The 12,772-nt window shown below is 37.0% G+C and overlaps 1 long non-coding RNA gene across 1 annotated transcript; it reads left to right on the forward strand.

Moving 5' to 3' along the window:
* Positions 1 to 4,882: 4,882 nt before the first annotated feature.
* On the forward strand, positions 4,883 to 9,598 carry LOC120464807 (uncharacterized). The gene is made up of 2 exons (XR_005618742.2): positions 4,883 to 5,345; positions 7,695 to 9,598. It is a non-coding gene; the product is annotated as an uncharacterized LOC120464807 (long non-coding RNA).
* The last annotated feature ends 3,174 nt before the right edge of the window (positions 9,599 to 12,772 follow it).

The raw sequence follows: 12,772 nt of genomic DNA on the forward strand, positions 1-12,772 counted from the left end.
AGATATCAAGAATCCATTCACAGGTCTTCATCTGCTATGTATTTACATTATACAGATTAAGTTTGAAGCACATCGGGTAAAAATAAAAGGGTGAGTTCAAAGCATTTTGAAAGTGACACACTTCCTGCTACCAGTTGGTGGCGCTATAACTTTGACTCACAATAGTCACATCCATGTGATCGTCCTCTTACAGCTAACACACTGCTGAAGTTTCATCAAGATCAGTTAATGTATGCTGAAGTTATAACACACTTCCTGTTTCACGTTTCTCGCCATAATTTCGTTTCCTCGCCATGGCCAAACCGTTCGAGATATCAAAAATCCCCTCGCAAACTTTCATCGTCAATGCCTTGACTTCATGCTGACCGAGTTTCGTGCCGTGTGTTTGAATTCTCTAGGAGTAGTACTTCAAATTCCATTGCGAGTGTTTTATGAACAACCCTAAATAACCGACTTCCTGTTGGGCTGGGGTAAAAAGTAATAGTATGAGGTATATATGTACGATGAGATCTATATGTGCACCGAGTTTCATATTATTACATGCAAGCGTGTTTGATTTATGGACCAAGTTTTCGGACCCCGTTCCAGGGGGCGCTGTCTAGTCCCCCTGCCACGCCCGGGTACCATCTTCAGCCCGGCCCTGATGGCCGCGGGTTCTGACCCGTGTGCTAAGTTTCAAGAGTTTTTGAGCATGTTCAGGGCCCCAAAAGTGCCCGAATAGTCGTATAAATAATAATAATAATAATAATAATAATAATAATAATAATCCTAAGGAAAACAATAGGGCCTTCGCCCTTTCAGGGCTTGGGCCCTAATTATGCTTAGATCAAGATGCAGGCTAATCCTGATCATTTACCCAATATAGCCTATTTAAGATCCTTTGCTACAAAAAAAAAAAAAAAGAAAAAAAACTGCTACTAACTAACTACACACCAGCAGTTGGACTTACCCATCAATAGATTTTGCTTGACACTTCAGTAGTAACACCGTGTCTAGTTGAGTGCCACACTTAGGAGAGCCCCCAACTAGCCATCCCCATCAAAGCCGTTTTACCCACAACCCCGCCCTCTCTCTTTGTCAGCTGAATTAATTTGATGCTATTTTTGAATTTCTGCGTTTCCCAGGGAAACCTAATGACGCAATGACGTCAATGCGGGTCAATAGCACAGTGATAGGCTGGTGGCGGGGAAAGCTGTGCTCTCCACCCAACACAAATGACACTGCTGTATCTAAGCCCCGGTGTCCATTAGCTAAATAAAGCATACGGAGTATTTACACAAAGTAACTGAATATAAAGAATGACAAAACACGTTTTAAACATACATAGGGACACTATACATCACACAAACTCGGGGTGATATCAAAATCATTTATTTTGTTTAGCAAAACTAAGTAAATTCTTACCTTGAATGTGAAGATACGCAGAGCATGGTGTTCTGTCTATGCAAAACAAGCTGGGATATATGATTCTCAGGAATCAAGTTGAATCCCGCACCCCTAAATTCACTGGGAACCCTGATACTTTCTCTTTGTATTTCTCTTCATTCAGAAAAAAAGAAGAAGAGTGTGCTCATTCACGCAGTGAGCACTATGGTCTCACTGTGGTCCAAATGCACGCGCGCGTCCGTATAGGACATCCTCTTAGAACCCTTTCATCACTTTTATCCTCAATGACTGAGAATGCATACGGTGAGTGATATTTATTTCCGTTTCAGTTTTGAACTCGTTCTGAACTTTAGCGGAGTTTATTTTTAATTTGGTCGTTTTTTTTTTTTTTTTTTTTTTTTTTTGAATGATCAGGAACTGAATAGGCGATAACTATACAGAGTTTGATTGCTTGTGGTTGGGTTGTACCTAGGCGTTTGGAGTATAAACAGTTCAGATCAAAACTAGATCGAAAGATGCTACTTTTTAGTTTGTGTTTAGGATTATGGAGAATAAGCGCACGTGCCACTTAGAGTCACACGCTTCAGTTTGTATGAGTCTTTCTAATAACTTTTCATTTAGGCTATCTTGATGTTTGTCAGAGCAGATTATTCGTCATTCGATTATGCGGCTCTTTCACAAGTTTAAATTCCCAACTGCGATGTTCTCAAAGCGTGTTGTTCCTTATTGTTGCCGAGTGGTCACGATTCGCGCTGTTGTAACATTTATGAATCGCACTGATATCTCCGGTACACGTTTAGAGTCCACTCTTACGTTTTAAAAAGACCAAACAAACGGATGAAATAATGAAAAAATGTTCGTGTTTTATTCCTCTAGCTTGATTTGCTACAGTATTGATAAGGGTCCGCATGTCCCTAAGACCTTAAATCACTGAATTTGTAACATGGAATATCTAGACCCTGCCAACTCTGTCCCTCAGTAATGAAGGGTAAGAAAAACTGTTCCCTCGGCTAAATGAGCGAACGGCTGGTTCAGAACCATGGACAGCGACTACCTCAGTCCGCAGGCCTCAATGCGTGCGCCTGCGTCGGACTACATTTGACATGAAACATGAAATTGCCTAGCAAGTTTATTCATAAACACATTGCAACTACGTAATGGGTATTTTATAGGCTTTGTCACCAGTGTACCTTGCAAACCATTACCATACATTTCCATTTCGTTTGCGCGTTGCGTTTTTTACTAGGGCCGAGTAGCCTACTTTGGGCTGCTGCGGCCTCAAATGTAGCTATTACAAAACGGTATTTCAGAACTTGTGATTATTTATGATAAATTGAACAGGATAAACTGTGGCTTTTTGCAGCACAATCGCGATCAGATGGACGTAGTTTTGGACTTGCACAAGGCCTCAGAGCCAGAGCTGGATTTTTCTGGCACCGTCTGCGTCTTTGCATCATCATCAGCCATTGGCACAACCATTATAGGCTATGACTGCCTGTGTCAGGTTTTATTGCATCTAGTCTGGTTTGTACTGCACGAATTTGAATAGGTTAACATTAGAAACAATCATTTTTTTACTTGGTCCTTCTGTTTTCAAGAAAGAGTGTAATGTCCATTCTTGCTCTAACACTGACAGTAGGCTATATTGGCGTGTTTATTAGCGTGAGTGTGTGTAAAAAAAACTCCTCCTGGTTTCAATAATGTTAAAATGTTTGCCTCAAACATTTATCACATCGCCTTGTACGATAAAACAGCCACCGAATACAGTAATGTCTTTCATTAAGGCAACGGCAAAAGGAGGAGAATATGAACGTGACGTCAATGCAACTGACGCAGCTTTGGAGAAAGGAGGAAACAGAAAAGACTTATTTTCCATACATACATTACACACATCGTTGTATTTATGAGCAAAAATTACGATTTGTTTTATTGAACAAATAATTAATTTGTCTATGATTGTATCTGTCAGGCTATTGTTAATAGCTAATTATCGTTTGATGCCGTTAATTGGGCGGAATAGTGGCTCAAATCAGTTCAAAAAAGAGAGAAAAATCCGCATCCATTCGAATAAAAGCAGAAATCCCCATTAGTCATTGCTAAAGGATGCCATGTCTCCATAACCGAGCGTCACGACTCACGACCCTTTACGCAAACCGCGTTAGAGAGTAGATGTGAACGCGCATGTCACGGTGATCACGTATTGAGGAGCATTTGTGAGTGCCTTTTTCTCCAAGTGCTCTAAAAATAGTAACAACTTGATCCAGAAATAGACAGGGTATCACCCTCACATGCAGCCTTCGTTTTGAGGCATAAAAACACACCAGGGCGGCACGTTGTGTTCTTTCGTTTTGTCCTTGAGATATTTTCGTGTGTTATTGAACGTTTCATTCAATACTGACACGTGTATTTCTCTCATCGAGGGCTCCCTCCACCGGCGAGATCTCTTGCTCTCCTGGTGACCTCAGTTGCATGTCCTGGCTTTAAAGGATGTATAGGCTATTTGTCTTCTTCTTTACGGAACTGTATGGTCACTCTCAATTCACCACGCAGAGGTTTAATATCACACGCATTGAAGTCAGGGAATCACCCTGTCTGCCTTTAGTGAATGGAGATGGAGGGGGGTCTAATTGGGGCTTGATCTAATCACGAAAACGCTCAAATAAGAGAACAAAGGTTCTCTGAATAACATAATGCATTCGATAATTATCATTCGTGGCCGATATCACATGATGAAGCGTCTATAATGCAGAGGAGCTGTCCGCCTCGAGTGGTGCTGAAATTGCTGCAGCTTGTGTCCAGTCCAAAGATCCAGTCATTCCAGAAACGCATGAAAGACGATTCATTATAGACCTTATAATAGACCTCTCATGAGGAAATAGTTGGGTTTTCTGGTCTTTACACCCTACACAGAAGACTGATTTTGAGGATCTGACCATTTCCTCAATAATTCAGAATATCCCATACGTTTAATAATTCATTCCCTGCACGGGGATCCTTAGGTTAGTCTGGGAACCCTGTTGAACACACAATTCTAAATCAGCCTAAGATGGTTTGCTCGTCCTAGCTGGCTTAATTATGACCAGGCAAGCTGACGAGATGGTCCCTCGTCCGCAAAAGCTAAAACCAGCCTGGGATCCATCTTCCAAGAATCTGTGATAAACCATGGCACCTCAAGATCACGTCAATTGTGACAAAATTGAACAGCCATCAATGATCTGGAGCCAAAGCATCAAATCTAGCATCGCTGATTTGTAAACAGTCCGCTTTGTTTATAGACCAAAGCGTGGTCTTTGTAAATCCAGCTCGTCAGACCAAACAAACACGTAGTGAAATTTCGGTCATACATTTGGTTTGTGTTCAACACTTCAAAGACCAATCAATTCTTCACAATTGCCAAACGTATGAAGTGGGTAAGAGCCTAGCGCTCCTTGGTAATTCATTTTTTGGCGTGCGGTTTAATCGGAAACAGATTGGCGAGTCGTGACTGCTAAAGTGAGTAATGCGCGTCGGCTGCGTCAGTAGGGGCAAAGCGCTGGGTGCCGGAGACAGATGGAGGGAATCGTGACTGACTGGAAACTTCCACAAATGAAACCACAACCTCATCATGTCTCCACGGGAGCGCTATCTGTTAAGACTGGACTTAAATGTTAGGATCTCGCTGTTCTCCCCTTGTCACAGTTCTGACCTTGGAATCCGGAGGAAATTCGAGAGAAAAGCGACTTTGAGTGTAGGGCTCTCTGGCTAGAGAGTTTATGTGTGCGTGTGTGCTCGTACTTGTGAGGATGAGGTTATTTTTTGGTTGTGTGTGTATGCGTGCGCGCGCGTGCGTGCGTGAGTGAGTGAGTGAGTGGGGTATCCAAATATAGCCAGACTCAGAGAATGGTGTTCATTATTTTATGAGACATGGAAAAGAGGAAGCAGTGTGCAAGCTTGTACACAAGGATCTTGAATAACTTGTGGTAAGTGTCCAGCTGGATCGCTTTGATATTTATTCGGCGGTGGTCGTGGTGGTGCTTATTATTTGATATGGATAGATGCATTTTGTATTTGAATGGATCATCACAGATGCTTTGAGGTAATACTTTTTAGATTAACACCCTGCAAACAACCGAAACCCGTATAATATATCAGTATCATTATCAGATATATGTGGAACGACAGGATGACACATTCGGATTAAGAAAACGCGCTTTGCAAAGGCAACAATGAAGCAAATTTATTAAATGCATTTCGCACTCCGGTGGAGAATTGGTTTTCTATATTTTTCCTTTTTTCAAAAAGGGGGGTCCCTGTGTGAGAATAGCACGGATTGGTCGAATGACGAGTTTTCGCATGCTCCAATGAAATCCTTCACTGCTCTCTATTTACTGTGAGCTGGAGCGCAGTATTTCCCCTCCTTCAACAGATCTATCGACTGACAGGAGTAGATCAGCTTTTTGCTTAACCACATCACGAACAGGATAATATGTACAGTATGGCCATGGGAACGGCATCAGGGTACGGATAAAATGACGGTGCACGGGCTCGGTTGGGAAGGGAGTCATACACACTAGAGCGGATTCCGTGCATTTCTCCGCGAATGTGTACTGGAGTCTACTGCACACGGTCCGGCCATTGGCTACAACAACATGGACTGTCAGTAATTATGGACCAAGCCTACAACTCAGATGCCACATTCAAAGCGAATGGAAAAGTCTTTCACGAATCTTTTTGCGGTCTGGGCTTGCTGTTCTCAACTATCAATGGGAAGCCCTTACCCCAAAAAGCATTTGCGGAGGGCACACACAGCGAATAATAGAAGAAAGCTCTCCTCTCTTACTTCTGCTCCTCTCGGACTATCATCATACTCATTGCCAGAATGATTATTATGTGATTTTTTTTTTTTTTTTAAACTGGAACAAATCCTCGGTCTTTACTAATTTCCTTTCTTTATTTTTGTAACCCTATGTCTGGCACACCCTTTCAGTATCTGACTCCAACCGCGCCTTATCAATATAACATGAGATTTTATTCTGAATTTTAAGAGTAAGGGTTGGGGACTGCATGCTTACTATAACCAATATAAACGATGCGATGCCTGACGCTTTCCCCTTTTGAATAAATAACTGAATTTAAGAACAAATGCAATTAAAAGAATATTACATCTGGATCGTGACATCTTATTTGGAGTTTTGCAGAGACGCAGCTGACGCGCGCGCAGGTGCTGTTGCATACAGCTCGTGGAACATCAAGTGTGTTTGCAGAGTTACCGTACAATTTCTAAACATGGAAATATAGCCAACAGTAAACGTCGTATGTACGGACCGATCTTTTAATAACTCCTTGCTAAATTCAATTAAAAACTCGTGTGAGGTGCTCACAGGAACATTTCAAAAATGTTTGCTTAGAATCAGCTAGTGTCACGTGCCCTTACCTGTGCTCTAAAATAAAGCTTGTTCACACAACCTTAAAATGTTATTGACAGATAAATTGCATACAAGATAAGGTAAACTAATCTTCATAAGGGAGCTTTCATAATGTACTCAAACATTATTTATCCGCACTTGAGGCAGCTCTTAATTCACTTTTAAGAAAAAAAACAAAAACAAACTTAACTGAATCATATCATCATCATCATCATCATCATCATCATGGCATGGTATGAGACTTGTACACAGCTTCATATGATATACTGTGCTACTACTGTAAAAACGCAAACCACAGGACCAGTAGTGCTGTAATTACTAAAAAAACCAAAACAGTATTATTAAGTTTTAAATGCAAGTTTTTAATTTTTTTGCTGCATGTTCTCTAGTGTGCTACTCAATTAAAAAGTACTTGATAATAGGTCTTGCTTGTGAGAATATTTGTTTTATTGTTTCAAAGCATGCAATGTAATGATTGACGTTATGATTAATTTACAATTACAGTATAACAATTGTTCAATGGACTGGGTGTCAACATTACGTGGTTTTCCAAAAATAAAAGATATTTATTTGATACAAACAAATTCATGAGTCATAAGTGTGTATGAGTGTGAGGGTGCTGACAGCACTTTCCTTAATTTTTGTCTTCTCTCTAATTGTCATAGTCAACGGAAATACCCTCACAAATTTTTTTTTTTTTTTTTTACATTTTTATACTCCAGACTAGTTTTTTATGACAGATTTGTGTTCAGGGCGTCTCACTTTCCCGCTTTCTCCATTTTTTTTTTTTCCAGTCTCGTCCTCTAATCAAGCAGAAACAACCCATTAAAGCAATCCACTATGTCTAGTAAAGTAAGGCATTTTAAATAAAACTATTTTTAACAACAATACATTTGTGTGCAGGTTATTCCAGCTCTGGGTCTGAGCTTAAACAGAGAGAAGCAGACACACACACACACACACACACACACACAGGGATGGGATTCCGAGTCAACAGATCAGCAGATCCCATGCCTAAATAACAGATGCCAGCCACATGAATAATGACATTTGTGTGTGTTTTCTTAAATACTTGTTATCATGTCATTGATTTAATAGCTATACCTATGTAACACTTATGGATTTTTTCTTTGTCTTCTTCTTACAGTGCTGTAGATTGTAAACAGGTGCACTGAGTGCATATTTAGTTAAAATGTTCAGATCTGTACGCTTTTGGAATTGTTCCTTTTTATGCTTTTTAACAAGAAATATGCCATGAGGTTGACTCCCGTCCTCTGACTCCATTTAAGAGGTGACGCGCTCACACCACTCTAATCGCATATACAAACAGTGGATTGTTATTTTGTATTAAATGATCAATGACAAAACAAATATTTACAACTGCAAGCAAGGTTTTCATTCAAATTAATTTTAGCAGTATGTTAAAGTATCAAGACGGTCAAACTGGTTAGTTTGTTTTGGTAAACACACCATGCATAAGGTTCAAAGCCCAGACAAATCTCATGTTGTGATATCCAGCCCAGTAAAAGTCTAATTATAAAATCTGCACAGTAAATTATTAATCATGCTATGCTAAAGAAGCTATATTCTTTATATAACCAATGTATAATCTTTTTTTATTACATCTTATTTTCTTTTTTTCTTGTTTTTTTAAATTATATTTATATTTCCTAATATGGTAGATGTTAATTAGACAGTTTATTTTCATGTTATCATTTTGATCCCTTCCCCAAACCCCCAAACTTGCCGTTTTATTCCTTAATACAGGTTGGGTTGTGGTGTGGGTGTTACTGATGATTCAGGACATTGAGCATGATCCCTGATTTCTGCAAAATAACATGTGTTGTCAGTCTACATCATTGTATGATGATTTTGAAGAACAACACTAATTACGTTTTTTCTTTCTAAACTCAAAATACTCTCATTACAATACTCTTTTTTTTGGTTTATTAAAAAGACACATCCTTAACATCCTTGTTGTTCAAACAAAAGATGCTTTTTAATTTTTTTTCTACATACAAAGAAGACAGATTTGCTTTTGCTTTCTCAAAAGCACAATGTGATTGTTCCTCACTGTTTGACGTGAGATTCAGATTAAGCTGGATTTATTTAAAAAACATATGTTTTTTTTTTTTTTTTTTTTACTTTTTTTTACATTTTAATGGACATGCTTATACATAAGTGGTCAAAAGAGATGTCCAGTTTCAATTAAACCAGCAAAATATTATGGACAGATTTTATATTTTTTCGTTATAGTGAGGTCAAATCGATTAATCACATAACATAAAAGTTTGAATATATGTATGTTTATGTATATGTGTGTGATGTATTCACTCTCTCTCTCACACACACACACACATGCACAGGCACGCAAGCACACCCACCCACCCATACACACACACACACACACACATACATTATATATTTGCAAACTTTAATGCTACATGCTAATAATTGAAATTAATTGATTTGACAGCACTCATTTTAATTAAATATGAGGGAAGAATAAACACTAAACTTGGTTAGGGTTTTATTTGACAAAATTATTTTGGGGAAAAAAAAAAGAAAACTAAAGCTACATGTTTTATTTCACTTTTGTTTTATTTAAAACATCACAGGAATAAGCATACACTGACTATACAACATAATCAGTTATTAATATTTCATTGCTTCTCTCTTGTTTTTGAATGTGTTCATAATTCCTTTGTACGACAGCCTGGTCAAAAATTATGTACGCACAATTTGCTATGTTGTATGCATTATCACAAATAAAGTCCAAGCACAAATACACATATGCTTACAAAATCTTCAACAAATGTTTAATAACATTTAAATAAAGGGCAAAGATGCCAATTTTTCTTTTTTTCTGTAAGTTTTATACAAACCGTGTACTGTGTTCTCTGCCTTCTCTTTGCTCTTGGCATTGTGACAGGTTCAATACACATCATGCTATTCCAAACTTAAAACATTAAAACAATTCAAGTTATTTACAATGATTTTTTTTCAGGATTCATTAATTTTTCAGGATAAACAAAATTCTGAATTCTGGTTAAGGAGTGCACCTGCCGACAATAATACTCACGGCTTAGATGTGCATTTTTTCTCATATGACACTTTAGAGATCTCCTTAAAGATTGCTTTATGTGAAATGGGTTTATATAGATCTTACATTAGACAGATTTTTTGTTCACTGTATGCTTGAAATATGTCGGTTGTTCAAGAAACTCCTCAGTAAATCTCCAATTCCTGACCTATACAGACTGGACAATGAGAAGAATATTGCAATATACTGCAATTTTCTTTATTTAATTTGCACAATGAAACAATGTGGTTGCAGTTTTATAGAGATAATGCTGCATCAGTACACACCAGTCGTGTGTGTCATTTTATAGATTTTGACATGTTAAATTATAAGTTCAGAACTACTGCATAATACTGTTCTTTGAATGGTTGTAACTTGATAATGATGAGACTTGGGGTTTTCAGAATTACAGCTTACCTTCTTTTCGGAAGGCACTGACATCTAAATCTAAAAATGATAATAAACAATGTAACCAACATCTCCTCTTTCCACTTTAATTTGACATTAAAGCTACAACATATAGCCTACTAATATATTAACTTGAGCTGAATCAATTGCAACTGCTAAAAATCCGACGTGCATCCTAATGTTTGATTTAAAACACTATCTTCTGCTTACAACACTGTCACTTTATTTTAATTGGTATTTTGTTTTAGCTGTTATTTATTGCTGATGTTCCAAAAAGTGTTATTTTACTTTTTATGTAATTTAGTTTTATAGTTGTAGTTATAATTATTTTGTTATGTGTTTTTTATATCTATTTTTTTATATATATATATTTTTTTTATTTCAGTTTTAGTTACTAATAACCCTGGTTTCACATGACATAACATTCAAAGTACCACACTTAGTCGTTGCACTAAACAACTGTGGCATTAAGAAAAAGAAAAAAATAATAATATAGAGAAAAAAAAAGCTACAGATTACCTAAAACATGTGTCTGTTTTCAATGTAAAGTTTCTTTAAAAATCTTAAAGGTCTTGATCATTTGCTTGTTATTTCATTACCTGGATACACTTTACTTTAATGTGTCATTGTTACAGTGTAATTAAGTACTGAGTAATATTAATTAACAACTTAATTAGGGTTAGAATAGGATTGGGATTTGTTTGAGGGTTAGTTGCATGTTATTATGCATAATTTACAGTTATTACTATGGTAAGTGCATGTAACATTAAGGACACTGTAAAATAAAATCTTACCCATTATCCTTATTTCACTATTTACTATTAAAATACTTTAAAAGTATCTTGATTTGTTGATACAATGTCATCACTCCCCCTCAAAAACTGCTGCTGTAAAGCAAATGATATCTCTGAGTTTGGAGGGAATTTGATAGATTGAACACACAAACACACACACACACACACACACACACACACACACACACACACACACACACACACACACACACACACACACACACACACACACACACACACACACACACACACACACACACACACACACACACACACACACACACACACACACACACATTTAAACCGGAACACACTATAGTCTATATTTAATTAAAGACTACAAACTAAGTTTAATCCGCAAACACATTTAAAAAAAAAAGAAAAAAAAAGAAAACATTGATTGCTTTATTTTTGAACCACTGTAATTATTTTAGGGCATCCACAACATGCTTTGTCTGGATAAGCAAACTTCAGGGATTTTCAGCAATTTTGTCCTTTGTGTTTGGGTACAAAATACACACACAGATTGTGCAGATGGTTTCTACAATGCAGGCTAAATCAGTGTGAAGTTTGAATATTTTGATGATCCATACTCAGCATTTACACAATGGGACAGAATGTTTACCATGTGTCTGCTGTTTATTTCTTGTGTGGGGCACCTTGTTTAACATTTGATAAAAATCCCTGCTTTGAATGTGGTTGTGGCTTAATTTGTAATATCCCACAGTTAAAATTGGGTCATATGCTATTAATAAAAAGTGTTTGGTTTGTACTGGCAAACTTGAAACCATATATTGGATGCCAGAAAAGAAAGGACACTTTTATTACCACATTTAGTCTGTTAAAATTGGTCCATGACTTTTAAAAACCTTAATGTAAACATACATACAATAAAATGATGAGCGAAAATATTAGATTCACAGCATTACACACAAACTGGAGAGTAATGACAACCAAAATATTTGTAATGTAAAGATGTGATCAAGTAGTCTCAGTGTGTGTGTGTGTGTGTGTGTGTGTGTGTGTATCCACTTTCAAGGATCTGATATTAATTTTCTATTATCTTTCTTTTTATGTATAAAGAGTCAAACTTTTATGCATTTCTTTTGTTATAACTCAGGTTGTCCAGTGACTTAACCTGCCCACTCACAATTTTCTTATAGCATTGTCTTTTGTTGTGTGCACTTTATTTGATAGCATTGAACGACGTTAAAAACGTGTTTTTCAAGACGTGTTTTGAAAAGAAAAATGTACATGTTTATTTTAGACACTGTGGCAGAGAAAATAAAAACTAAGACAAGAACAAGGGAGAAACAGACAGCTCAAGCAATTGTATAGGAGTACAGGTATAATCGATAAAGGCAAGCATATACTGTGTGTTAAATTTATAAACAAAATATTAAAAATAAGAGAGAATAATAGAGAACTCATGATATGCTTAGAAGATTTTTACATTTGGATGAAATATGTCATAAGTAATTTGTGTTAAGTTTCACCTGAAAAACATATCAGCTATTTTGATTTTTAGCCCCACATTATGTTTTGCAGAGTAAAGTATAATTTAAAAAGTATTGATTAAATAGTTAATTAAATACGAAACAGTATTTCAACTTGAAAACCTTTGTAAGGCCTGCGATGTTATATTTGTGTCTATTCATTAAAAGGTTAGTTGAGTGAAATCATCCAGTTTGGATTAA

The sequence above is a fragment of the Pimephales promelas genome, chromosome 1, assembly GCF_988280905.1.
Source record: "Pimephales promelas chromosome 1, fPimPro1.hap1.1, whole genome shotgun sequence".
Lineage (NCBI taxonomy): Eukaryota > Metazoa > Chordata > Actinopteri > Cypriniformes > Leuciscidae > Pimephales > Pimephales promelas.